This window comes from Carcharodon carcharias, chromosome 7 (genome assembly GCF_017639515.1).
Source record: "Carcharodon carcharias isolate sCarCar2 chromosome 7, sCarCar2.pri, whole genome shotgun sequence".
Lineage (NCBI taxonomy): Eukaryota > Metazoa > Chordata > Chondrichthyes > Lamniformes > Lamnidae > Carcharodon > Carcharodon carcharias.
In genome coordinates this window covers 63,116,886-63,143,767 of record NC_054473.1, presented here as the reverse complement: position 1 = coordinate 63,143,767, position 26,882 = coordinate 63,116,886, and the positions used below count along the sequence as shown (strand labels likewise).

Below are 26,882 nucleotides of genomic sequence, written 5' to 3'. Positions count from 1 at the left end.
ATGTAGTCATGATTTTTTTTTAGCAAGAGCCTGTTACAGTTTAATGTGCAATTCTAAAGGAATGTTTCCCCAGGAACTTCTTTAAGAGAGCAGATATTTAACCGAGTCCTTCTTCCAAGAACTCAAGGTCAGCATTCCTTTAGTATTAAAGAGGATGTATTAAATTCAACCAAGTATTTATTTCAGTTGCGGTATTAACAGAAGTGATTTAATTTCCTTAATGTTTATGTGAATGGCTATATTTTGCCATAATGCTAAAAGCTGAGAAAACTAATTTCTTGAAGTAATTCCTTCTGAAAAATAGGAATGAAATGAACTACCATACATATGCATGCTAACACAATTTCAATGAAAGATAAATTCCCAAGTATTGATCCCTGAGGGTGCTCAGTCTCAAACAACACACTGGATAAAATATGAGCTCTATCTGTTATGTAAGATGTAAGTCATTGCACTTAAGAACTCCTGAACCTGTGATAACTGGCTTGATGAATGAATGACCTAAATAACTGTGTCAGAGGACATATTATCAAGGCCATTCTTGTGTTACTCTGTACTGAGTGGGTGAATTGGCCAATGTGATGACATTAAACATCAACATCATTCCTTACTACAGGTCCTTGCTTGCAGCTTTGCAGGTGGTGTCAAGAACTATATCATTGGAAATATGATGAATGCACGTGGCCGTTGAGAACATACATACTTGGGTGATCCCTAGAACTGATGTTCAAAAGAAACGCACTGTGAAAATAATTATTTTGTAACATCTTATCAAGCCCATTTTCATTTGAATGATTCAATTGGCATGGCAGTGGCATTGAGGTGTATTTGCTAATGCCTAGAAGCTTGTAAATATCTAATTCTTAAGTAAAAGTGCTGCTTCAACTGAGCAGTCATTTTTCAAATCGCAAATGTTACCATTCTCGATGACTTTTGCAGTTTTGCAAGTTATGAAGGAAATAAAAAGAGTTGAAGTAAAATAATGCTTTTGCAACCTGAGGGCAAAATTTGTTTTAAAATCCATCCTTGTCTATACTGAGTACTGAATAAATACTTTTGCATTTTGAAATATTTAGATAAGGATAAATTTTTAGATATTTTGAAGAAAAGAGAAATCAGGCTTTTGAGTAGTCATGAAGTAGGAAGTTCTCTACTTGAATTAGTTATATTGGATATTCAATAATTTCAGCACCTTTTGGAAGAAATAGGCTATCTAATATTGGGGACTTGTGGTGTTCCAAGTTTTCATTTCAACACAGTTAATCTGAAATTAGAAAGTACTTTGTTGTATCTTAAATAAAAGTGGTTTATGTATTGTCAGTAAATGTATAGTGCAACAGGGCTTTTAAAATATGTTTTAGTCATCATATGATTCAAGTTGTTGTGCAAGACTAATGACTATATGCTTATTGAATAGGAGATATTTAAAAATTAAGACAGAATTTTTTTTGTTGTAATTGCCCTTTTGGCTATAACATGTTGACTTGAATTGCCTTCATTCCTCATAGGACGCTTATAGCATACAGAGTAGTGAGCCAGTTTTATTGATTAGCTGTGCTGTTGGTAATCAAGGGAACTGAGTCCATGTTCAGTAGATATGGTCTGTAAAACTGCGTGGACTTGCTATGTCAGTGCCTGAAGGGTTTGGGGGTGGAGGGGAGGTGGGTGGGTGGAGCTGTGGGTGAAGGGTCCTCTTGCAGTCATTTCTGTCCAATATATAAAAGGTCTGCCGTGATATAGAAATCCAGGAATTGCCCATTTTACTATCCAAGGATCAAACAGTGGAGAAGGAGGATGCAGCATGCCATGAGTTTTCCAACAAATTGCTTATGGTTTTATACTTATCACTTTTTGTCTATAGAGCTTGATCCTTGGATGTCACTTGTGTGTTCCACATAACAACAACTCGAACACCCTGCTCAGCTCCAGGTTGTACCTGTGCAGGTGGCCATGCACGTGGTATGCCTTGAAGTGAATGTTAATTTGTGCTTTTCAATTTATTGCCATTTGAGCCCACGTTCACTGTTTAGTAAATTGAATCCTAATTGTTAATCTGGACACAGGGAAGGAATTTGAGTTAAAATTGCTCAAAAATAATTGTGGGGAATATGTTGTGATTGAATTTTTCCCTGGCACACAGTTCCTTTTCATAAAGCTTCGTCTTCAACAGTCCAACTTTCTTTGTTTGAAACAAAGGGCAGAATAGTCCCAGATTTGCACTAAGTGTGGTGGTGGGTGGGTAAAATGGCGCCTTGGCCACGATGTCGGGTTTCCATGCCATATCGTCCCAAACCCGCCACATTACTTATGCATTCCTGGGAAACAAGCCGTTTCCATGGCAGGCGGGCTCCCATTCATCCACCATGTCATCACCTCATCACTTCATCATGCCAGGTACCACATTTAAAGTACAGCTGCACCCAGTGCTTCCAGCCCAGGACTGCAGCAAAGAAGATATGGCCCTGAAAGGCAAGAAAACTGCAGCCCTTGAGTGCCCTTTGGACACCGTGAAGGCCTGCAGTGATAACCTCTACCCTTGCTGTGGCCGCAGGAGGGACAGCTACGTTACCACTCCGGCTTTGTAGGCGATGACAGCGGTGGTCAGTGCCAATGTTGCATGTTTTCCCACCAACATGGGCAGACGATTCAGGGGGAAGATGAGCCCAGTGGGCTGGCCTTATAATGATATGCTGATGAGGTTCCTGACATCTGATGGTGGGAAATGCGGCCTGCTGTCTGCGGACTGGCAGACGATCACAAACTGGTTTCACTTCATTGTGAAACCGATGGCACCATGTTGTCCACTCATGCACCAAACACTCCAGTGGGCATGGAAAATCCTGGCCAAAACCTTTTGAGAGTTGGGCAAATCAGAGCCATCACATGGGTAAGTTTTTTTTCCAGATGCTCTCTCTGCTGCAGTGATAAACTTCAAGGAGCTACAGCCGGTTTTCTTATTTGGCACAGTTGACTTCAACACCTCCAACTTCTTTAAAGTAGTTCCCAACTCTGGAGGTCTGAAAGGAGATGCTCCTTGACTAGTAGATTTTGACCAGTCAGGAATACCTTTACCAGTTTTTCAAATTTGGCAATTTTGAAGAATTTCACTGTTCTCTCAATCCCTATTCTGCTTTTGTGGCTTGAAGTTACGTTATTTGTGCAGAAGATACAAACTAAGCTTGCCACAGAAAGTTAAGTTCTGCGATTAAAAACAGAAGTGCCCTTTTATTGATGTGATAACTGTAAATTATCAACCTGCTAATCGACCTCTGCTGCCGAAAATTAAACTGGTAAAACCTACTGAACGGATCTCATTTTTTAGGTATTAATTGTAGCTGAAGATTTAAAAAATGTTAAAACTTAATTTTTGTTTTAATCTTTCTTTCTATTCTCTTTCTCTTAATGCAATCTTTCTCTTAATCCAAGCTTTCTTTACTTCTCCATTTCTCTTACTGTACCCTATTTGACACTTAATACACCCACTAACCTTCTCTGTTGTCCCTCTATTATTTCACAAACCTTCAATCCAGTTGGTACAAATCTTACACAGCTGCTTGCTCTGTTCACTCAGAACCCAGATACCCTGTTCGCCTTGTGCCATTATCAGCTGTCATTTTCAGCAATTGAAAATTGAAATCTTTAGAAACTTCAACTACCAAGGGCAAGTCAAACTTACGGCAAGCACTGTTAGATGTTCTGCTGCAGAAAAATCTGGGTACTGCATTAAAAGGTGAATGCGAAGAGAGAGATGAAGAGAGCACGGAGAGGGCCAAAAGAGAGGGGGTGAGAAGATGAGGAAAGAGAAGGGCCAAACAACTAGATTCTGGAAATGGGGAGAGAAAGATGAGAGAAAAAAGAGGATGGATGCACCTTGCACAACCTAACATTTTGTATGTTCGGGGGTTTTGGGGTGGGGGAGAGTGGGATGTCATGTTTTATATATGGAACTTGCATTTTTGAGGATGAGTCTTGCATTATTGCATAATCATATGTTGCCTGCTCACTGTTTTTGGCACACGTATCTGATTCATGGCTCTAAATGTTTGGCAGTCATTTTGATTTTGTACTTCCTCAAACATTTGCCAGTCTTTTGTCAAAGGAAAACCTTCTTCAGTACCATGTAAATTGGCTCATCCTTAGTTCACTCATGTTCTCAAGTGCTTTCCTCTTTTTATGAAATTTTGTGCAGTTTGAGCTTTATTGCTTTATTTGGTTCCACAATGATTTTAGTTGGGTGTTGCACTTTATCCTTTAATTGATGCAGGTTTTCAACTGAGACAATTTAAGCAGATACCACTGTTGCATCACAATTGAACCTGGTTACTGTCAACATCTGGTTTAAAGAACTGGATATTTGTTGCAGCTTTCTATGAATTGATGGTTCCAATATGTGTTGTGATGTTTAAACTTTTCTCATGATCTTCAGAAATTTGCAGCCAACTCCTAAGAGTTCAACAAACTTTGGCCTGATCTGGTTGACATGCTGGAAGTGATTTTGGGACAGGGGACAGTGCTACGATTTCAAAAAAAAAACTTTTTTTTTAAGTAGAAGAGATTCAAAGTTCCAGTTATCTATGAAAAGAATAAAGGCACACAATTCCATGGTTTAAAAACGAAAGATTTTTAGTATACAAGAATCAAGCAGAGCAAATACTATCTTAGCTAAACACCAGTACCCCACAACCCAGAACTGCCATAAGTTTAACATGAATTAACAGGCAAATTGTGGTTGATTATGAACTTTGAATTATACATTCAATAATGATACAATGAAGACAGATCTTACTACAAGGACTGCTGAGCCAATTTGTGTGTAGGTCATCAAACTCATTCAAAAAAGTCCTACAAAACTGCCTTACGAAGAATTACAGCTTCTCCCAGGGAAGTGCCTGATCTCCAGCCAACAGCAGCTTACCCAAGTTCCATAGGCATGGTCTTCACAAAAAATGGCACATGCTTGCAGAAACTCCTTAACTTGGTCTGGATGGTATAGGCCTACCAATGTTATCTTCAAGTACCAGAAACAGCTCTAGCCAGGATCTGGCCACTGTCTTCTTCAGCTTGCCTGTAACTAAGGTTACCAACTGTGATGAAACCTTCAGGAGTACATTTACTCGCAGTTGGCAATCCTAATCAACCCTGTGATTTAAATGTATTCCTGGAGGTTTCACCACATGACTTGTGGAGGTTTCACCACATGACTTGTTCCCACTCTGCAGCCATTAGTTGGCCAAAACAGCCATTTATCCATTCCTGCGACATACTGCCTTCCTACATGAATTGGAAAGCAAAAGGGTGCATTATCCAGTTGGATAATGCTTGATTGTTAACATTGTTAACATCCTCCTCCACTACCCCCCCCCCCCCCCCACCCCCAACACCACCACCACCCCATTTTCATTTTTTTTATATCTGGTAAAGAGAAATGTTCAAATAAAATTATGAAAGAATCTTTTTTAATGTCCAGGTAATTTTTCTCCAGGGTTGCATACGGCAGCGTCCTGGAGATTGATCTTCAGTTCCTGGAGCTCCATGCCAAGCCTGCAGTGTTAGCAACCCAACCTGTAATGTGCCACTGGTCCCATCAATTAGAACTACTGAGCTTGGGGATGGCTTTGAATCCCTTTATACAGTCTCAGCCAGTTTCAGTTTGCCCAGAAGGTTTGGTTTCCTTAGAAACTGGTAGGTTTTGTTTCCCTTCTCTGTTTCTATTATAGAGTCGATCTTCAGACAACTTTTCTTAGTGAAAACATTGAACTTTATTTACAAGACAGCAGCAGCAACGACACATGTGCATCAAACTCCAAAACTAAAGTAGAACTCTGACTGTACAGGTTTCCTGCACTGCTAACACATTGGTTTACACCGATCATGTGATCTTAAAACACAGGATTATTCTTAAAGCTATAGTCCTACGTTTCCCCAAACTATAATTACTACATTCCTCCCCCTTTAACTCTTCTGCACATTTTGTATTTACAAGAATATTTATCTCATGACATTACAATATTTACACAGGTCATGAAATTACAAGTTCAGTCTTTCATGTGGTCTCCTGATCTGTGTGGAATGTCGAAGCTCCACGACTTTAGATTCTTTTGTAGGAAACACACTCTCTGGCACCGCATTAACATCAGGTACCTCATGAGGCACATGCAGTTCACTGTCTTCCACTCAGACAGACATAGGGCATGTCTGTCTTTGGTTGAGTAACTTCAACAGAAACCAAGGGTTCAGCAATGGTTACAGGCGGAACGTCATTTTGTTGGGTGATTACTCTTTTTCTTAAAAGGTCCACATGCTTAACGGGTGATCCAACATTCCATTGTGGTACGACAATGGTCCGGTCACAGAACTCACTTTACCAGGTAACTGCTTTAGTCCTCCACCGAAATTCTTTTCATATGCGGCTTCTCCAACAGTAAATTGTCACTCGTGACTATGCAAATTATGAGTCCTTTTTTGTTCCCTTGACTTTTCTCTACCTTCTCCTCCAAATTGGGAAGTATTAGGCTTAGTCTCGTCCAAAGACAGCGCATCATCAGTAATTCTGCATCCTCATTCTATGAGTCATCTTTTTATCACAGAATTTACTCGTGGCTTTCTTTTTGACTTCACTGTCAGCCAAACTTCTCTCAGGTAAAATCTCAACTTGTCTTGGTTCAGTATTTGACCTACCCGTGACTTCATTACCTGCTCGCATCTTGGAAAATTCTATGACTTTTCCTTTCAATGCTTCTTTAGCTTCATTCAGCTGATTCTTCAGCTCTTTGGTTGGACAGCTAGCTCCACTGAGCTGGCATTGCTTTGGAGTTTCTCCGAACTCCTGTCTCCTCGCCTTATCCAGCTATATACGACTCCCAGGGCTTCCTGTGAGCACTCACCAATTGCCAGTGCTTCCCCTGAGCCCTTTCCGATCACCAGGGCTTCCTCTGAGCCCTCTCCAATCACTAAGGCTTCCCCTGAGCCTTTTAGAAGTTTCTTCTGCTGAACTTCCATTCTACTGTTTAAGACAATCTTAATTTCTTCATGTTGCTAAATGGTGACACGTTCCTTTTGCATTTGATCTTGAAGGGCAATCAACTGTACTTTCAATTGTTTAATTTATTGTTGCCCTCCCTCTGGGGTCTTTTGTTGACTTCCTCAGAGTTGCCCCCTCTCTGGGGTCTCTTGTTTCCTTCAGCAGAGTTGCCCTCTCTCAGGGGTCTCTTGTTTCCTTCAGCAGAGTTGCCCTCTCTCTGGGGTCTCTTGTTTCCTTCAGCAGAGTTGCCCCTTCTCTGGGGTCTCTTGTTGTCTTCCTCAGAGTTGCCCCCTCTCTGGGGTCTCTTGTTTCCTTCAGCAGAGTTGCCCTCTCTCTGGGGTCTCTTCTAATTTTCCATCCATAGCCAGCTTTCTTGTATTTACCACTTTAGATATATTGCTGCTTTAAGAGCAGTCACTGATTTTTAACTTGGGCTGTCTCTGTAGTTGTTGGCTTTTCTGTGCTGTGTTTCCTGTGCTTTTTGAGCTTTGGCCGGATCCCTGCTATCATGGGTCTTCCCTTTTAACTTAGTAAAACTTTGTCCCTGTTTAGGGAAAGAGAAAAGTGATTTCTTCTCCCTTTCTGGGCGATTCTGTGGAATTTTTTTTTTCTTTTTTTTAACTCAGTAGGCTCTTTTGATGTTGGACTTCAGAAGTCCCCGCAGCCTTGTGGTCCAATTTTTTTTTGTTTAAATTTAAAACTGCAGCGCTGCTATCTGCTCTGCTCTTTTTTTAAACTTGCAAGCTGTGTGGCAGCTTCTCTAACCTACTGAGCCTATGCGGCTGCTGCCTATTTTATAATGTAAGCACAGGTTTTCTTTTAATGTTTTGCTCACCCATCTTGTGGATTCTCACTTGGGGGGGTCTTGCAATTTCTGTATTTTTTTTTAAATGTCGGGAGTGGTCTGGGAGATTTCTTAGCCATTTGGATCGGGACTTATTTTCTCTTTAACTTTAAGCGACAGCATACCTGGAGTTTATATTCCTTTCTATTTAATTATCTTAAACACTCACAATCGCTGGGCAAGGGACAGCACCAGACCTGATCCCATCCTCATCGCCAGTTTGTTATAGAGTCAGTCTTCAGACAGGCTTTCTTAGTGGAAACATTTAACTTTATTTACAAGACAGCAGCAGCAACTACACATGTGCATCAAACTCCATAACTAAAGAAGAACTTTGTAGAGGTTTCCCACACTGCCAACATAGTGGTTTACTCAGATCATGTGATCTTATAATACAGGATTATTCTTAAAGCTACAGTCCTATGTTTGCCCAGTTTCCCTTCTCAAAAATTACAAGTTTGCAAGCACAGATTCCATCACAACAGCATTAATCATATATGCCACACATTAAAGAAACCTTGGAGTTGCACTTCTGAAGAAATCCAGAAGCTCATACTTAAGGACAGACAGTTGAGAGTGGATTGAAGAAAAAGTAATGGTCAGAAACAATAAATTACTCAAACTGTATTGATTTATGGTCAGGAATGTTGGAAACCTCCAGGATGCTTTAAAACTTAAATGCTCAGTGACGTAGGCAATTACACCAACATTGGCTAGATTCTGTTTGAACTAACCTTGCATTAAAGATGGGAAGACTGAAGCCATTGTTTTCAGTTCCTACTCTAAACTCTGTTCTGTAGCTACTGACTCCAATTCAGGACTTGTGCACATTATCCAAACACCATTTTAGTGCAGTGGCTAAATGAGGAAATGCTGTAATTGGAAATGCTATCCTGAGTCGAGAAGGTAAACTGGGACCCCCCATTCGGGTGAATGTAAAGCATACAACAGCATAGAAATATACAGGAATTGCAACATGGAAAGTGCCTGTTTGACTCAACCAGTCAGCACTGTTGTTATACTAATTGTTTCTCCCTGCCTTGTTCCCTGTAATATAAGGGGTTAACATGGTGTCCCAATACATGCAAGATTGGATCCAGGCACCAGTTGACCTCGAACACAAGACGTTGCTAAGAGACTTCCTGTTATCTACTGAAGGGAGTCGGAGCCGAAACCGCATGGGAACAATGCCCAGTACTAAACAATGTGTTGGACGAGTGCCCAACGCGGACTCAGTGAACTCGGCAAGTAGCGCATATATAAGCCTGGAAAGTCCCCAGTTCGGGGAGTCTGCTCCGGGTTAAGCTAATCGCTGAGCGTGGGTCACAGGCGGCACCTCCGCAGAACTGACGGCTCCCAGTTCCAGTAATTCGTGGAGTAAGTATATAGCCAATTATGCCAGACCCGTTGTGAGTATCGGACCTGGTTTCTATCCTATGTAGGCTAGGTAGGAAACAAGCAAAATAAAATAATATTATCCTAGCAAGCTAGTCTCCTGTTCTTTGTTTCCGCATCAAACTACCCGCCTGCGAACCTGATCCTCATAATTTCTTAGAACATTTTGGCGTAGTCGGCAGGATCAATCGCAATTGAGGAGGGATTTTGATGCGAAACAATGTTTGGGAAAAGGAATAAGAAACCAGAAGGGCAGGCCGAGGCGGGTTGCGGTCCCAGGATGGCAAGGGCCGTGGCATAGTGTAGCGGCCTGTTTGCGGAAGGGTGGGGGGCGACCGGAAAACTGGGAGGCCGAAGGCGTAGGAACCACCCCAGGGTCGCTGCTGTCCACCCTTGAGAAAATCCCGGTCCCCTCAAGGAACCCCTTGCCAGGGATCCAGAGGCGGATGTGGGCTTGTGCGGCGGCTTGTAAGCAGCAGTCTGACAGGCGTCAGAAGTTGGAGGCTGAAATAGCAACCCTTAAGCATGAGCAGGGGCTCAGTAGCGGGGATGCCTCCGTGTTAAGACAAGAAATTATAAAACTAAAGGCAGAAATAACAGCACTAACGGAATTAGCAGGGCGGGCGATCACACATTTGTCGTCTAGTAAGCGGAAGAGTGAGCGAAAGCGCCCGCGATCCGTGAACCCCACTCAAATAAGGGCGTTTGTGGCGCAGCTAAATAATGGGGACGGCTGGGATATTGACCACTGGGACGGGAATATATGGGGGGATTCGGATGATCAATACGAAGATGAGCTGCCACCCCAGGTGCGAGCGAATCCGGTCGTCCGGAGAAAACAGGTTCAGAGACGGCCTAGGCTTTTGGAAGAAGGAGGACAGCAAGTCCAGGTAGATTTTCAAGATGCGCCCAAATTCGGGGGATTGGCCAAAGATGCGGCAATAGACCTGGCATATAGACGACAGGCCAAAGATATGGTAGGGGAAAGGGGTACGGGGACTCTATTCGGGATGTACGCCCGAGCGGTAGCAGAACAATACCCGTTCCCGTCTGACTGGCCACCCTTGGAAGGAATGTGGACCACGATTAAGGAAGGGATACAGAGATTGACCCGACTATGTGTACGAGATGCCTTGTTGTTAGAAGTCTTGGATGAGATAGAAAATGTCAATGTGAGCAAACAAGCCAGGGATCACCTGGTAAAGACGGCTCCCCCACATTATAAGCCGTTGCTACTTACCATAATGCTGAGTGGCAAGGGAGAAACGTTGGGGGAGGCTCGGAGTATGATGCGGGAGATGGGAGGATTGGGAGACTGGGGGGTGCAAGGCCGGGGTAATAATGGGACTAGGGAGGGACGTCGCTCGGAAACTCGGGGTGACTCTAGATTCAACCCCAATCAAGGAGGCAACCCCGGACCCTCCCGCCGAGCCCTATGGCAAGCGCTGATGCAAGCACAAGTCCCGGTTGCGGACATTGATGGGAGGCCCACGAGAGAGCTGCAAGAAATGTGTAAACGAAAGGGACTTAAAGTGTCCAGGGTAGAAACCGAGGCCCGTGAACCACGGGTAACGGCAGAGGAATTGGTAGAACTATTAATACAGAAATGTCAGTTCAGGGAGACGGGGAACGTTACCTCAGATAGAGGGAGGACTCCCACTCGACCGCAATGGGAGTCCTCCGAGGAGGAGGAAGGAGAGGTGACAACCCCTTACAGAGAATGTTGCAAGGTGGACCAGCGCACTCGCAATGCGAATAAGAAGGGGAAGAATAAGAGAGGAAGAGGTGCTAAACGCCTGTACCCGGCGTTGTCAGAAGAGGATGAGTGGGAGGACCAATAGGGATTGGGCCAAGCCCCGAAGATTTGCCCACAAACGAGCCAATGGTCGGCCGATGACATCAGACCACATGTGGCGGTGACCATTTATTGGCGCAAATCTGTTCAGACGGTTATGGCTCTAGTGGACACGGGGGCGGAGGCCACCCTAATCCATGGAACTCCCCATAAGTTTAAAGGAACCCCAGTCACATTAGTGGGATTGGGAGGAAATTTGATAGAAGGAAAAATGGTGCAATTACCCTTAAGAATAGGGGCAATGCCGATTAGGACCCATTCTGTAATCATAACACCGGTCCGCGAGTGGATCCTAGGAATGGACGTGCTGGCAGGGCTAACCCTATACCTGCGACACGGTAAATTTGAATTTGGAACCTTAATACATTGTCGCACGGTATTGGTGGGAAAGGTGAAAATGGACCCCTTTCCCATCCCAATAGCCGAAAAGGTGATCAGCCTACGACAGTATAGAATTCCCGGTGGACACAAAGAGATCTCCGCCACCATTAAGGATTACTTAGAAGCGGGGGTATTAAAAACGTGTACGACTGCTTGGAATAACCCGTTGTGGCCGGTCCATAAGGCTAATGGATCCTGGCGGATGACGGTGGACTATCGGCAATTGAACCGCCACACCCCTGCCCTGACGGCGGCGGTACCTGACGCCGTTACCATTATAGGACGAATACAACATCACCCTGGTACTTGGTACGGGGTGATCGATTTAGCTAATGCCTTTTTTACTATCCCAATCCCCGAAGATAGACAGGAACAGTTTGCCTTCACGTGGGAAGGTAGACAGTTCACATTCACACGGTTGCCTCAAGGCTATCTGCACAGCCCCACTATATGTCATAGGATAGTGGCGGAACATTTGGCAAGGTTCGAAGTGCCGGACCACGTAATGGTCTCCCACTACATTGACGATATAATGATACAAGGTAGTGGGCAGGCCCAGATACAAACACTGTTGGACGCATTAGTCCAACACATGAAGGGGTACGGATGGGAAATCAACCCGGCAAAGATACAAGGGCCTTCCCAGACTGTGAAGTTCCTGGGGATAATTTGGAATAAAGGGGAACGAGAAGTTACCGAGAAGGCCAGGGATAAAATTCAGGCCTTCGCAGTTCCTCACACGCAAAAGGACGTACAGCAATTTATTGGACTATTTGGCTTTTGGAGGCAACATATACCACATTTGGGACAGATACTGAGACCATTATACCAAATTACCAGGAAGAAGGCAGAGTTTGAATGGACTAACAACCATCAACTCGCCTTCGAGATGGCCAAACAAGCGATACAGCAGGCTGTATCCCTAGGAAAAATACAGTCAGGACCGGTCGAATTGCAGGTTTCGGCACAGGGAGACTATGCAAATTGGAGTCTATGGCAAAAACAAGGACGCGTAAGGAAGCCGTTGGGGTTTTGGTCTCGTAAACTACCCCCGGCGGGGGAGAGGTACACCCCCTTTGAGAAACAACTGTTGTCCTGCTACTGGAGCTTGGTGGAAACCGAGGCCCTGACAGCAGGGCACGAAGTAATTATGAGAACGGCTATACCCATTCTCCCGTGGGTAATGAGTGATCCCACTACACATAGGATAGGGACGGCCCAAGAAAGTAGTATCATCAAATGGAAATGGTATGTGTCAGAAAGGGTGAAGACTGGGCAGAAGGGGGTGTCAGTCTTACATGAGCAAGTGGCGGAGGCCCCTGAGGGAGGGGAAGTGAGATTCGAGGTGATTGAATACACAGAATCACCTGTGAAACTTGGGAAAAGGTACGATGAGCTGACGCCGGAAGAGCAAGCCACTGCTTGGTTCGTGGACGGCTCAGCTCAATGGAAGTCAGGACGGCGTAGGTGGAAGGCCGCTGCGTATAATCCAAAGCAAGGGATTACATTGGAAGAATTGGGAGAGGGTAAGAGCAGCCAGTGGGCCGAGCTCAAGGCGGTGCATATGGTAATCATGCAGGCCGGAATTATTGGGGTACACCTATTTTCCGATTCATGGTCAGTAGTTAACGGGATGACTCAGTGGATGCCCACATGGCAGGCCAATCAGTGGATGATCCAAAGTCGGGAAGTATGGGGTAGGCCGCTGTGGGAGGAAATTTGGGAGAAGGCCCAGCATTTAAGGATATTTATCACACACGTGGACGCCCACACGTCCCGAAATGACGCAGAAGCCCTCCATAACCGATATGTTGACGGCATAGTTCGAGCTATGGTAATACAGAGGGACACCTCGGTGGATCTAGCCAGATGGGCACACCAAAAGGCTGGGCATTGGGGGGTACAAGGGACTCTACAATGGGCCCGGGATCGGGGTATAGACCTGCTGGTAGACGATGTAAAAACCGCAGTGAATCAGTGTGAGCAATGCCAACACCAAAGACACGGAGTGCCCCAGCATATGATGGGGCACATTCACCGAGGAGAAGGCCCCGGCCAAAGCTGGCAGATGGACTTCGTGGGCCCATTGCCCACGTCCCAGGGATGCAGGCACATTTGCACAGCGGTGGACACCATGTCTGGGGTCCTGGTGACCCATCCTTGTCGCCATAATAATCAGCAGGCAACCCTGCGATGTTTAGATATGATAGAACAATTCTACGGGATGCCTATGCAAGTCCAGAGCGACAATGGTTCGCACTTTACGGGAGGGCGGATAAAGCAATGGTGCAACGATAATCATGTCGAATGGATATACCATGTGCCGTATCATCCGCAAGCAGCAGGACTGATTGAACGGATGAATGGGATCTTGAAGTCCTCTCTTCGGAAGGCGGGGGGGGCGAATGATTTGACAAATTGGAAAAAGAACCTCATCCGAGTTGTAAAACAAATTAACAATCGTCCATTGGGGAATGGAGTTACACCCTTAAATAGGATGATAAAGGTATGTGACACGCCCGAGGCGCGTCCCATTAAAATGTGGAAATTCGATGCGGAAGCGGAACTGCCAGTCCGGGCCACCCCGGCATCAGCGGGGCTTGATTTGCGGGCCTTGACTACCCGGACGTTGGTGCCCCAAGTGCCAACGGCAGTTAAAACCGGCTTGGGATTAGTTTGCCCTTCCGGGACTTATGGACACATTCTCCCACGATCTGGGTTATCACTGAAAGGGATCGATGTCATGGGTGGAGTTATTGACGCAGACTATCAGGGAGAGATTGGGGTTATCCTAGTCAACATCACCACCGAGCCCTACGTGGTTAATAAGGGGGATAAGATCGCCCAATTGGTAATTAAACCTTGTGACATGTCCACTGTGGAGGAGACGGGGGCCCCTACGAAAATAACCGAACGGGGAACGGGAGGTTTCGGATCCACTGATGTAAAGGGGGCTAAAGTTTGGGTACGCCAGCCAAATGGCCCTCCAAAACCGGCAGAAATAATCGCCCAAGGGAAGGATAGTTTGGTGACAATAATGTATCCAGGGGACTCAGCCTGGCATAATGTGCCGGCAAACCAATGCTACCTCCGAGAAACATGAGCCCACGTCTTCTCGTCACCATAGATCCGGATCATGGCATGGTGGTGGGCCCTGAATGTGCTATGGACTGTTGGAATCCTGGGTCGGAGTATGTCAAGACCCGGGTCGGAAGAAACGAAACACAATGCTGGTGCTCTGGGACAGATCGTCAGCTGGGAAGCCAGTGACCAAGAGCGAAGGCAGGACAATTTTACGTGCCCCTCCGGACAACGATGTGACATTATGACTATCACCAGCAATTGCACGTTGTATCGATGCAAGGGCAGCTTTGAGGATGCAAACACAACAGTGGCCCCGGGCTGCGCACTGACCATTCACACCCAGGTGAATATGTGTTCCGAAGGACAGTGTCATGAGGGTGGTATTGAATGGACTATTATTACCGCCAACGACGAAATGAGGATTACCAATGGGACGCCAATCACTGGCAGAGGCCCAATGGACTGGTTAATCAGGGGAGAGTCTGGCATCCCAAAACATCAACCACCTTCGATGACGTCGTCATTTGATGTTAAACTATGTGTCGGTGATAGCACTAACTGTAGTGTATGTGATGTTGTAACAACTGTGCCTAAAGTACACCACACGCATTTGGCCCCCATAGCATCGACTTGTCAGACAATGGCCAGCACCGCCGCACAAACCAATGTACATTGGCAAGTCCGACTGCCAGTCATACCCGAATGTAACCCTAAACGGCGACGACGGGCATGGTACGATACCTTGTTAGGAGGGGCAGGGACAGTAATGGGGATATCCAATGCTATAGACTCTGAAGTGACCCGTACTAAATTATCCAGTACGGGGCAAGCAACTGCACAAGGCCTGTACACTATTGGCCGATGGATGCCGTCGGCCATGATGACGCAGGAAGAGACTGCACGAATTTTGCTGCATTCCTTAAAATGGGAATTGGACGTGTGGGATTCGACTCAACGGCTGTTCCAAAATTTTACTGTACAGATGAACTGGACAATTTGCGGTATCCAAATGCTGCATGCACATTTGCAAAAAGAACGATTTTTACGAATAGTCACTTCGCCTAATGTTCAGGCCTGGCGAGGGGTGTGGAACGTATCTGAGAAATTATGGATGAACACCTATCCGGACAAAACATGGTGTAATGCAACGCTGTGTAAAGGACATTTTGTAACCTTGAATGTAACTGATTTTGTGACGGTGTGCCGAGATTACGTATTGCCGGTCATTACATCTGATGGATATTACTTTCTCAAAACAAAAGGGAATTGGTTCAGTCCGGACACCAATCTTACCTATGACTTGTCCGCGTGTGAGCAGGCGGATCAAGGAAAGGCCTGTCTGTTGATGGATCGATATCGAGACCCGTGCCTTACAGAAGACACGGCTTTGTGTGAATGGATGATTGAGGCACCCCGAGATATGATGTGGCAGATTGGTCCCCATACGCTCTGTGTGGCCACTAGTCATGCCCATACCTTACTCCCGACGACCCCTTTTTCAGGTTGCCTTACTGGCATCTATCGATGGCGGTGGCAGAACCATACTTACCTATTGACCAATTACAGCGGAACGCAACACCTCACCACTATGCAGTGGCAGGTATGGCTGCACCCTTGGAGTATCTCGCTAGAGCGTTTTAAACAGGCCCTCGATCGCTCGGAAGAGCTAAAGCAGATATTGCGACAACATCAAATCAATGTTACCCGGGTGACTGTGTCCACCTTTATACATGGCCAAAAGGTAGTACACGCTGCTCATGTAGTAGAGGTGGAATCCGCCCATCACTGGTGGGATCTGTTCAATGGGCTGTCAACTACGGCACGACGTTCCCTATTTCCTCCGTTGTTCATTTTAATCGGAGTTTTAGTGATTCTGACCTATTGTAATATACTGACCTGTACGTATGTTTGCCGTGTGCGGCAGCAACTGGAACAAAACATGTACATGTTATAACAATGTATTGCTTATTATTATGTATTTGTATAATCGTTACATGTATTGGGCCAATCAGTGGAATGTAATATAAGGGGTTAACATGGTGTCCCAATACATGCAAGATTGGATCCAGGCACCAGTTGACCTCGAACACAAGACGTTGCTAAGAGACTTCCTGTTATCTACTGAAGGGAGTCGGAGCCGAAACCGCATGGGAACAATGCCCAGTACTAAACAATGTGTTGGACGAGTGCCCAACGCGGACTCAGTGAACTCGGCAAGTAGCGCATATATAAGCCTGGAAAGTCCCCAGTTCGGGGAGTCTGCTCCGGGTTAAGCTAATCGCTGAGCGTGGGTCACAGGCGGCACCTCCGCAGAACTGACGGCTCCCAGTTCCAGTAATTCGTGGAGTAAGTATATAGCCAATTATGCCAGACCCGTTGTGAGTATCGGACCTGGTTTCTATCCTATGTAGGCTAGGTAGGAAACAAGCAAAATAAAATAATATTATCCTAGCAAGCTAGTCTCCTGTTCTTTGTTTCCGCATCAAACTACCCGCCTGCGAACCTGATCCTCATAATTTCTTAGAACATTCCCATATCCCTTTATCCTTTATTTTTCTTCAACAACCTGTCCTCAGGGCTAGGAGATAGAACAGGGAAATGGAACTGCCTAGATTGCTCAACAGAGAACAGGCGTGGACTTGATGGACCAAACGACCTCATTTTGTGCTATAGTGATGCTATGATTCTGACATGTGATTTTCTTAGTAATTTCAAACAGTCCCAGACTTTGTCAGTGAAGTTTCTGACATGTAGCTGCAACAGGAAATTATCAATAAGGTTAATCTCCCCTCACCTGTCAGGATGTTCTCTACCTATTACGAAAGTTGCCCGGAACAAGTGGTTCTTGTAATACAGTAACCTGAATCTATTTCTAAAAAAAAAATTAATTTCATTCAGGACACATCTGCAAATCACTTCATTATTTTGACAAGTTTGGGGAGATTTATCGAAATATTTGTGAGAGTTTAGAAGAACTATGCAAGGAAGTATCATTTTTATTGGCTTTATTGTACAAAACATTATTGTTTTCTACAGAGGAACCAATTCAAATATTTAACAAAAGTAAAGTTGACTCATGTCAAGCCTAACAAGAATTATAAAAGACAGATTACAATAAAACAATGTATTGAATGGTTTTGAGGATCTAACTAGTTGGATATATTATATCTCGACTTGCATAAGAGATTTGATGAAGTACCTTACAAGAGCTCTGTGACTGGTGGGAACTGATGGGGTAAAAAAAAATACAGTAAACTTGATAATTAGCTAAATAAAAAGAAATAAAAAAAGTGTGAGCAAGTTGTTCTTTTGCCCTTAATTTTCTCAACTTGCTTCTCATCCTGCATATCCTCTCCTAAATTCTGGGACTCATATTTCAAAACTACTTATGATCTTACAGTATCGTGTACTTGTTGATATGGAAATATGGAGGCAGTGCAACAGAAAGATATCTGCTATATATGATATCAACTTGTATAGTTTTAACAGGTTTTAGCCCTGGAACACCATAGCCAATTAAAGCCATTTTGTGTAGCTGTGGCTCAGTTGGTAGCAATCTTGCCTGAGTCACAAAGTTCCAGGTTTGAGTCCCACTCCAGGGCTTGAGTACAAAAACCAGTGCAGTATGTAGGGAATGCAGCATTATCACAGATGCTGTTTTGGATGAAATATTAAATCAAGGACCTTTCTACCCGTTGCACTATCTTGAAAAAGAACAGTGGAGTTATCCCTGTTGTCCTGGCCAATATTTATTCCCCAGTCAACATTTAAAAAAAAAACAAATCGGCATTGCATTGATACGGTGTACATGGGCTTCCAAAAGGTGGTTAAGTGCTGCACAACAGACTTCTGAGAAAAGTTAGACCTCATGGTAAAAAAGGGAGTCACAACACGTATACAAAATTGGTTGAGTGACAAGAAACAGCGGTGTATGGTTGTTTTTCAGACTGGAGGAAGGTTTATAGTGGCATTCCCCTGCTCTTCCTGACAGACACTAATGACCTACACCTTGATATACAGGGCACAATTTCAACGTTTGCAGGCCATATAAAACTTAAGTACTGTGAAGTGAGAAAGATAGTATAGAACTTCAAAAGGACAAAGAGAGGTTGGTGGAATGGGTGGACAACTGACAGATGAAATTTAATGTAGAGAAGTGTGAAGTGATTCATTTTGGTAGGAAGAACACAGACAATATTAAATAAAAGGCCCAATTCGAAAGGGATTGAAGGAACAGAGGGTCCTGGGTGTTTCTGTGCATAAATCATTGAAAGTGGCAAGAGAGGTTGAAAGAGCTGTTAATTAAGCATTTGGCACCCTGGGCTTCCTCAACAGAGGCATAGGGTACAAAAGCAAGGAAGTTATTGGAAACCTGTATAAACACTGGTTTGGCCTTAACTTGAGTATTGTGTCCAGTTTAGAAAGGATATGAAGGTATTGGAGAGGGTGCAGAATAGATTCAGGATAAATGGTTCCAGGGATGAGTAACTTCAGTTATGTAGACTGGAGAAGTTGGAACTGTTCTCTTTGGAGAAAAGAATGTGAGAGGAGGTTTGATAGTTTTTCAAAATCAAGCCTGGACAGAGCAGGTAGGGAAAAACTGTTCCCATTGGTGGGAGAATTGAACTGGAAGGCTCAGATTTAAGATAATTGCAAAAGAAGCAATGGCAACATAAGGAAAAGGTTTTTCAAGCAGAGTGGCTAGGATCTGGAATGCACAGCCTGAGACTGTGGTGAAGGCAGGTTCAATCCAGGCATTCAAGACGGAATTGGATTACAACCTGAAAAGGAATATGCAGGGTTACAGGACGAAGGTGAATTGCTCTTTCAGAGAGCCAGTACAGCCACAACAGGCTGAATGGCTTCCTTCCCTGCTGTGATTCTATGATTATGTAATACACATATTGGCTGTTGTGCTTCCTACATTACACTAGAAAGTAATTCATTATGTCCTATGTCATGAAAAGCACTCTATAGATCCAAATCTGCATGTCGGTCATTCATTATCTCTTTTTTAATATTTATTTAGCATTTATTGCCCATCCCTAATTGCCCTTGTTCAGAAACATGCTAGGTCTAAATACTCATGAGATGCTGTGGAGTGCAGCACAAAGGAAACACCCTCAGCCATGGTCAGAAAAGTCCAACATAAAACAGAAACGTCTCTATGACAAACATAAGTATTTGTTCCCTAATCTAAGGCCAACACAAAATCACCAGGGACATACCCGTGGAGTGCCTATCATGCCTTATGCTTTTGTTTGCGGGTGCTAGGTCTAGGTGCCGCCCCATCGCTTGGAGTGGCTTGTGAGACAGCCTGCTGACTCTGCTGTCCTGTTGGCCTCGATGACCTTTGTGCGCGTCCTCTGGCCCGTGGAGCCTGTGATGGCCCTGCCTGGGACGGAGTGGCCAGTTCCAGAACTGGCACCTCCCCAGTTGTCACAGCCTCAATGGACGCAACATTGACTGGCAGAGGGCTGGAGGAGCTGCTGCCCTCATCCGGAGCGCCCTGAGAGGAGCTCATGACGACAGGCAGCTGCTGCGCCGACGGGAGGTCACATTGGACCTCCCTGCTCACCGCAGATGCATGGGCACCGAGCGCCGACACTTGGTGCCCAGAACATCTACCACATTGGGAATGACCACCCATGGCGATTACCACAGTCGGGGCTTGCAGGTCAGAACGTAACCCAATCAGAAGAGTCTCCACCTGATCGAAGCCACTCTCCATGAGAGTCGCCTCTGTGGAGGAAGCGCGAAGCTCTGTCCTGAGGTTCATGCCTTCACTTGCATTCTGCCTGGACTCCTCCATCACAGAGACCAACTGAAGCACACCCTCATGCAACCCTGCCAGATGCAAATGTGATTCCTGCCGCTTGTCTTGCAGCAGCTGCATTGGTGATAACTCCAGAGGCACGTCACTCAACATGTGCCTGGTCCCCTGCAGGCTGCTGGCACCATCGGCACTCTCTGTCCGTGCCATCTCCTCCAGCGATTGTGAAGTGCCGTCTCCAATGAGACCCAGGACACGAGCCAGCGTTAAATTTCCCACCGAAGTGTTTGTGTCTGTGCTGGTGCCTGGCTGGCTGAAATGATGTGCCGCAAGTTGCAAGTCTTGGCCCTCAGGTGTAGAGGGGGGGATCTGGTGTCGTTGGGTGCGGCCATGCGGTGGTGATGCTGAAATTAACAACAAGGACAGTGCATCAGTCAGCGTACAGTCAGTAGCACCTTTCATCCCTTCCCCCACCAGCCTCATAAGTCATTCACCCTTCCAGACCCTAAGGAGACAAACATTGTTGGAGTGGAAAAGAGTCAAGAGGAGGCCCAAACATTAGACACACATACAGACAGGCTGGTCAGATAGCCTCAGGAATGCCACATGGCATGTTATATGCCATTGGAGTGGGGAGAGTGAAGAGGTACCTGACCTGGATGCATGCTGGCCTGGATAGTTGCGGTGCTGAGGAAACATTGCAAACACTTATGACATTTACTGTGGATCACAGGAGATTGACAGGTCACATTATTGACCTTCATACCGCTATGAGGGGCATAGAATGGGTGGGCAGAAGGCAACATTTCCCCTTGGCGCAGGGATGTGTAATGTGGTGGCATTTATTTAAGTCGAGTGCCCTGAGGTTGACAGGTGAGGTGCTGAGGACCTTTTGGACAGAGTAATGTGGGGCGCACTGGCTGAAAGTGTGGTGGAGGTACCAACCCCCTTAAGGTGCAAAACATCTTTGGCTGTGCAGCACTGGTGCCATGGCATGTTAGGCCATGGGGATAGTGGTCACAACTGGGATAAGGCGACTTTGGAAGGTGATGGAGACGCACATCCACAAGGGGACGAGGGACCTTTGTGTATGACCCAAACGTCAGAGTGTTTCCGTCTGTGAATGAGCAGTGTTGCAGCATTAACGATTGCAGCAGCCATCAGTGGTTTGGATGGTGGGCAGACAGAGTGGATGGGACTGTGGACCTCAAATACCTGGCTGCTGGACCTTTGCCTTGCCGCCACCTGCTGCCCTGGCCGCCTACCTCCTCCCCAGCTCCATGGCCTGCTCTTCAAAGGTGGTGAAGCACTGGAGCAGGGCGTGCCCACCTCCAGTCCTTTGGCACTCCCTCTGATTGTGCTCAGTTTTTGTCTGAAGAACAGAGAAGAGGATTTATTGGGGCTGATTGTTCATGTACTCTGCATGCGCATGCCGCACCCCAACTACAGTGGCCCATCTGAGGCCTCCAGTGGCTCCTGTCCACACTACTGGTGATCAGTCCCCAGAAGTTAGTACGGCTGCTCCCAACCGCCTCCCCCAATGGCCACCTTGGACACATTCGGCGTCCATCACTTTGACACGGGTCTTAGCGCCCATGGCAAGGAGATGCAACTAGGTGTGGCGCTGAGGCCAGCAGATGGCTCTTGGCCACGACTCCTTGAGGCTCTCCTTCCACCATCTCATCACCATCAATAAGACATGTGTTGGAGTTCTGAGTATGTGTCTAGCTGCCTCCCTTGCAGGTTGCCCCCAAACTACTCAAATGCGAAAAACACCAACATATGCTGCGGGGAGAACCCATCTTCTCCTCAACCACTAAGGCTGATGTAAGCATGGTCACTATCTGTTTGCTCACCCAGCGTGTGCCAAATGCCCAATGCAGTAAGACGTAATGTTGGGAGGGGGTGGTGCTCAACAGCTAAGGCTACCTGCTGGATCAAATGGCCAAGGCTGACATGGTACTCACCTTTCCAGAGCGCAGCAAATCATTGAATCTCTTGAGGCACTGGGTTCCTGTGCGCCGCACATCATCATGTGTGCTTACAGCGTCACCCACCTCCTACCACGCCTGCCTGGTGACATGGGGGGCCCTCCTCCTCCCATCCTCCGGATACAAAATATCCTAATGGTTGGACACCTTTTGGAGGAGGACAGCAAGGCATGCGTCAGAAAAATGAGGGGCACACTGGTCCCCTGCTGGCCTCTCCTGCAGCCTGCCCCCCTCCTCCTGCTCCTGTCCTCTGAGAGCAGCCTCTCTCTCTCTTCAAGTGGCCATGGTGCACTGCCTCAATGAGGCTGCCGGGCCATTCTTTTTACAGTCTGCCGGTTCCCCATTGGAACCGGTGGTCTGAGCACACCCACCTCCACGACTATTTTCCTGTTCTACACAGGAGTCGCTAACCCGCTGGGCGGGCCTTAGATGGCCCGCCCCGCAAAATTGCCGCACAGCCTGTTTCAGTGGTGACAATCAGCTGCAGGTGGCAAAATTCTGCCCTTAGACTTTAGCCTTTTTCAATATGGTGGGCATTGCACTTTTGAAGTAGAATGTGTATCCGTGCACACTGCCCTTCATATCAGGTGTTTACATGTCTGTTTTGCAGCTATAAAACAATGTGACATTTTCACACTGCTGTTTGACAGGACATCATTTACCCCTGGGTTTCTGATGAAAGTAGCCACTCCTCTGCTGTGGAAAATTGCATATAATATGTGGCATTCATGAAACTTAGATAATGTGTTTTTGTAAAATGGAGGTCATTTCTATTCTTTGATTACTGTAATTCTGAGCTTTATGGCCATTCTCCCCCGAACATGATGCGCATTCCAACAGGTGCAAGAGCTTTTCATTGAGTGCTGCTCTTTATAATTTTTTTTTCAACAAAGATGAAATTCATTCCCACCAAAAAGCATAATTATCTGTATTTTGACTCAAAACTGAACAACTTCAAAGTTGCTTTTGTTATGCATAACTGGTTTGAGGGTTGTTCTGTTCCCCTGACTTTTCTTTTGGCATTGTGGAGCCTTCTTCTGAAAGTACAAAGTACTCTCAGTGGAAACACTAACATATCCATCAGTGGAAGCACCATTTTGTAGGGCTTGGGAAGTTCAGCTAGATTTTGGATGCAAAGTCCCTTGGGCATGGGCATGCTTTGATTTTCTCATACACTGAGGTGGACAACAGTAAATGAAAAACGTCACAGCTGAAGCTGATTGAATAATAGTGAAAAGGCAAGATTAGTTATGAAAGCCAAGGGAGCTTTATCTCAGACTTCAAGTAAAATAATTTTAATAAGGCTGGTTGGTGGTGTTGAAGTCAGGTGGGTTGGTGATTAGGAACTTTTTAAACAGAAACAAAATGATTCATCCATGTTTTTTGCCAACTGGCTGGAGTAGGGTCTGGCAACTCAGTTAGTGTGCTACCTCTAGAAAAGTATTTATCGTGACAAAAATTGCACATCAAAAAAAGGTTGAAGTTACTTTGAACTTAAGATATATTTTTCAATAGTATACTACACTTTAACAGTTCTCTGAGTGTTCATTTCTCACATCAGTAAATCCATGTTGGTAACTACTGTGGCCTCTCTTTTTTCTTGCTGTCTGCACTCAGGGCCTTGGGTCAGTTGATTAATATACCAAATACTTAAAGTGGAGTGGATAACTAAAGATCAATGGAGGCAATGTATACATCATAGATCAGAAATGAGAGCTGGAAGCACGGTGAAGGTCAAAGTCCAAGTGATGGTGGGTAGTTGTTTGATCATGAAAATGTGGCTATGTGGCCTAAGCACAGTGTCTTCTGCAGTGCATGCATAAGAAAACCCTGCTTTTGACATTTGATTATTACTGCCATTGATTTTTGGAGTTCTTTCCATGTAACTATATATCTTACTGTTGTTGTTGGTGCTGCTTTTCAAGTTTGTCCATTCTTTATTGCAGTTTTAAATACCATCCTGATGATTGTACCATTCGCTTCTGCACACATTTGAAAGATGTGTCATAATGGGCATTTGATAAAATTAGAACAAATTGGCTATATCTGAAATAAATTAAGGATGAAGTTTATTTTGGGCTGTATTTCCCTTTGCAATAGTGAATTAGCCACCTAGTATTGCCACCACACACCTGCTAGTCTTTTTCATTATCTTCAGTGGAAAGGAATATGGACATAGTTTAAAATGGGCTCCTTATTCAGTATAGTTAATGATAACGTGAAAGAGCACCAGGAATTTTTTCAGCAGATTGGAGCGAGCCAGCATGGATTTGTAAAGGGTAGCAGATGGTAGAGGTAATGGAAGGGGTGAAAATGAACAGGAAGGATGTACTGCAAAGGTTGGCTATATTTAGAATGGAATAATTGCCTGGTCTGGATGCCTTGCAATTCAGATTGCTAAAGGAAATGGGAACAGGGATGGTGGAACAGCTTGCCAAAACCTTGCAATCTTTCCTAGATACTGGGAAGTGCCAGTGGATTGGAGTGTAGCAAATCTGACTCCCTTTTTCAAGAAAGGGTGTAAGGATATTCCTAGTAATGACAGGCCAGTCAGTTTAACATCAGTGTTGGATAAAGTTTAAAAAAAATAATCAGGGAAAAAATCAACAGGTGCATAGGGAGATACAAGATGCAATTCAGGACAGCCAGCGCAAATTTGTAAAAAGGCAGATGGTGCTTGACTAGTTGATTTTTTTGATGATGTCAGAAAGAAGGTTGATGCAGGAGAAGCAATGGATATTGTCTATATGGATTCCAAGAATGCATTTGACAAAACAACACACAAAATGTTGGTTAAAAAAATAAGGCTTTTTGAATAGGGTGTGTCAGTTTCAGCTTAGATAAAAAAATTAGTCTAGGTACAGATACCAACAAGAAACCACCAGGTTATGGTAAATTGTTTTACAAACTTGAGGATGAGAGGCAGTGGTTGGACATCGTTAAACTAGCAGGATGGGCAGACAAGCAACAGATGGAATTTAATACTGAGAAATGTGAGCTGATACATTCTCACAGAAGGGATAGGGAGAGACAATATAGACTAATGACACAATTCTAAAGAGTGGACTGAGGGACCTGACTTAGATAATGGAACAGAAAGCAACATATCTACGCATGCTCATGTCACAAAGAGAGATGACATTGTAAGCAATGTAGATGGAAGTATAAAATTGCGCAGCCGTTAATGGATTAAGTGAATGAGCAAAATTGTTCAATTGGATTTCAAATTAGGCAATTTATCATCCACCTATGACTCAATTCTATCCTTTTAGGACCATTCTAAATGGTGAAAAGCTAGAAATGAAAAAGACTTTGGTGTTCCAAGGACATATGACAATAAAATGTCATGAACTGATACAGAAAATAATAAAAAGCTAATGGAATGCTGGCCTTTACATTTGGAGGACAATAATGCAAGAGGGTAGAAGTTAGGCTACAGCAATACAAAACAAAAACGAAAACAGAATTACCTGGAAAAACTCAGCAGGTCCGGCAGCATCGGCGGAGAAGAAAAGAGTTGACGTTTCGAGTCCTCATGACCCTTCGACAGCAATACAAAGCCTGGTCAGATCACACCAAAATAAAAGCAAAATACTGTGGATGCTGGACATCGAAAATAAAAATAGAAAATGCTGGAAAAGCTCAGCTGTTCTGGTAGCATCTGCGGAGAAAGAAACAGAGTTGATGTTTTGAGTTTGTGCAGAAGCCATCAAGACAGCAAAATGTCCTTCAGCAACCTTCTTCTTAAGAGTCATATTGGACTCCAAATGCTAGCGGTGTTCTTCTCTCCACAGATGCTGCCAGACTTGCTGAGATTTTCCAACATTTTCTGTTACACCTGGAGTACTGTGAACTTTGCTATGCATTTTAGATTTATCAGGATGATACCTGGACACCAAGTGTTAGGTTATAAGGAGAGATTACACATACTAGGGTTATATTGGCTGGAATTTGAAAGGTAAGAAGTGATTTGATTTAAGTTTTCAAGATATTAAATGAAACATAAGGTGGATAGAAATTATTTCTGCTGGCTGGGAGTTAGGACTTGGGGCATAGTTGTTGAAAAAAATAAAGTCAAACCATTAAGGGACAAAGTTAGGAAATATTTAAATGCAAATGGTGGGAGACGTTTGGAATTTTCTTCTGCAAATGACAATTGTTCAATTTTAAATCTGGGATTGATAGGTTTTCGTTAATCCAGGGCAATAAAGAATATACAGCAAAGGCAGGTATACAGAGTAAAATCACAGATCAACCACAATCTTATTGCATGGCTGAAGAGGCTCAAGGAGCTAAGTGGCCCACTCCCATTCTTATTGTCCAATTGCTCATTTGCATGACCAACTAATGACTAATCTTTGTGTTGTAGCTCTCTGGCCGCTGATTTAAAAACGAAATGGACAAGAAGTTCAGCTTTTTTTTTGTGTTCTGTGAGAGCCCTTAGATTTCCAAAATGGCATCTACAGCGTTTATGGCTTCTTGTAGGATGAATCACACTGGATTCCATTTTGCTGTAAGCTTTGGCTTGTGCGTACACA

The 26,882-nt window shown here is 44.7% G+C and overlaps 1 long non-coding RNA gene across 1 annotated transcript in view; it reads left to right on the top strand.

Moving 5' to 3' along the window:
• LOC121279939 overlaps window positions 1–26,882 on the top strand; it is a 794,500-nt gene that overhangs the window by 59,989 nt on the left and 707,629 nt on the right. The window lies entirely within an intron of this gene.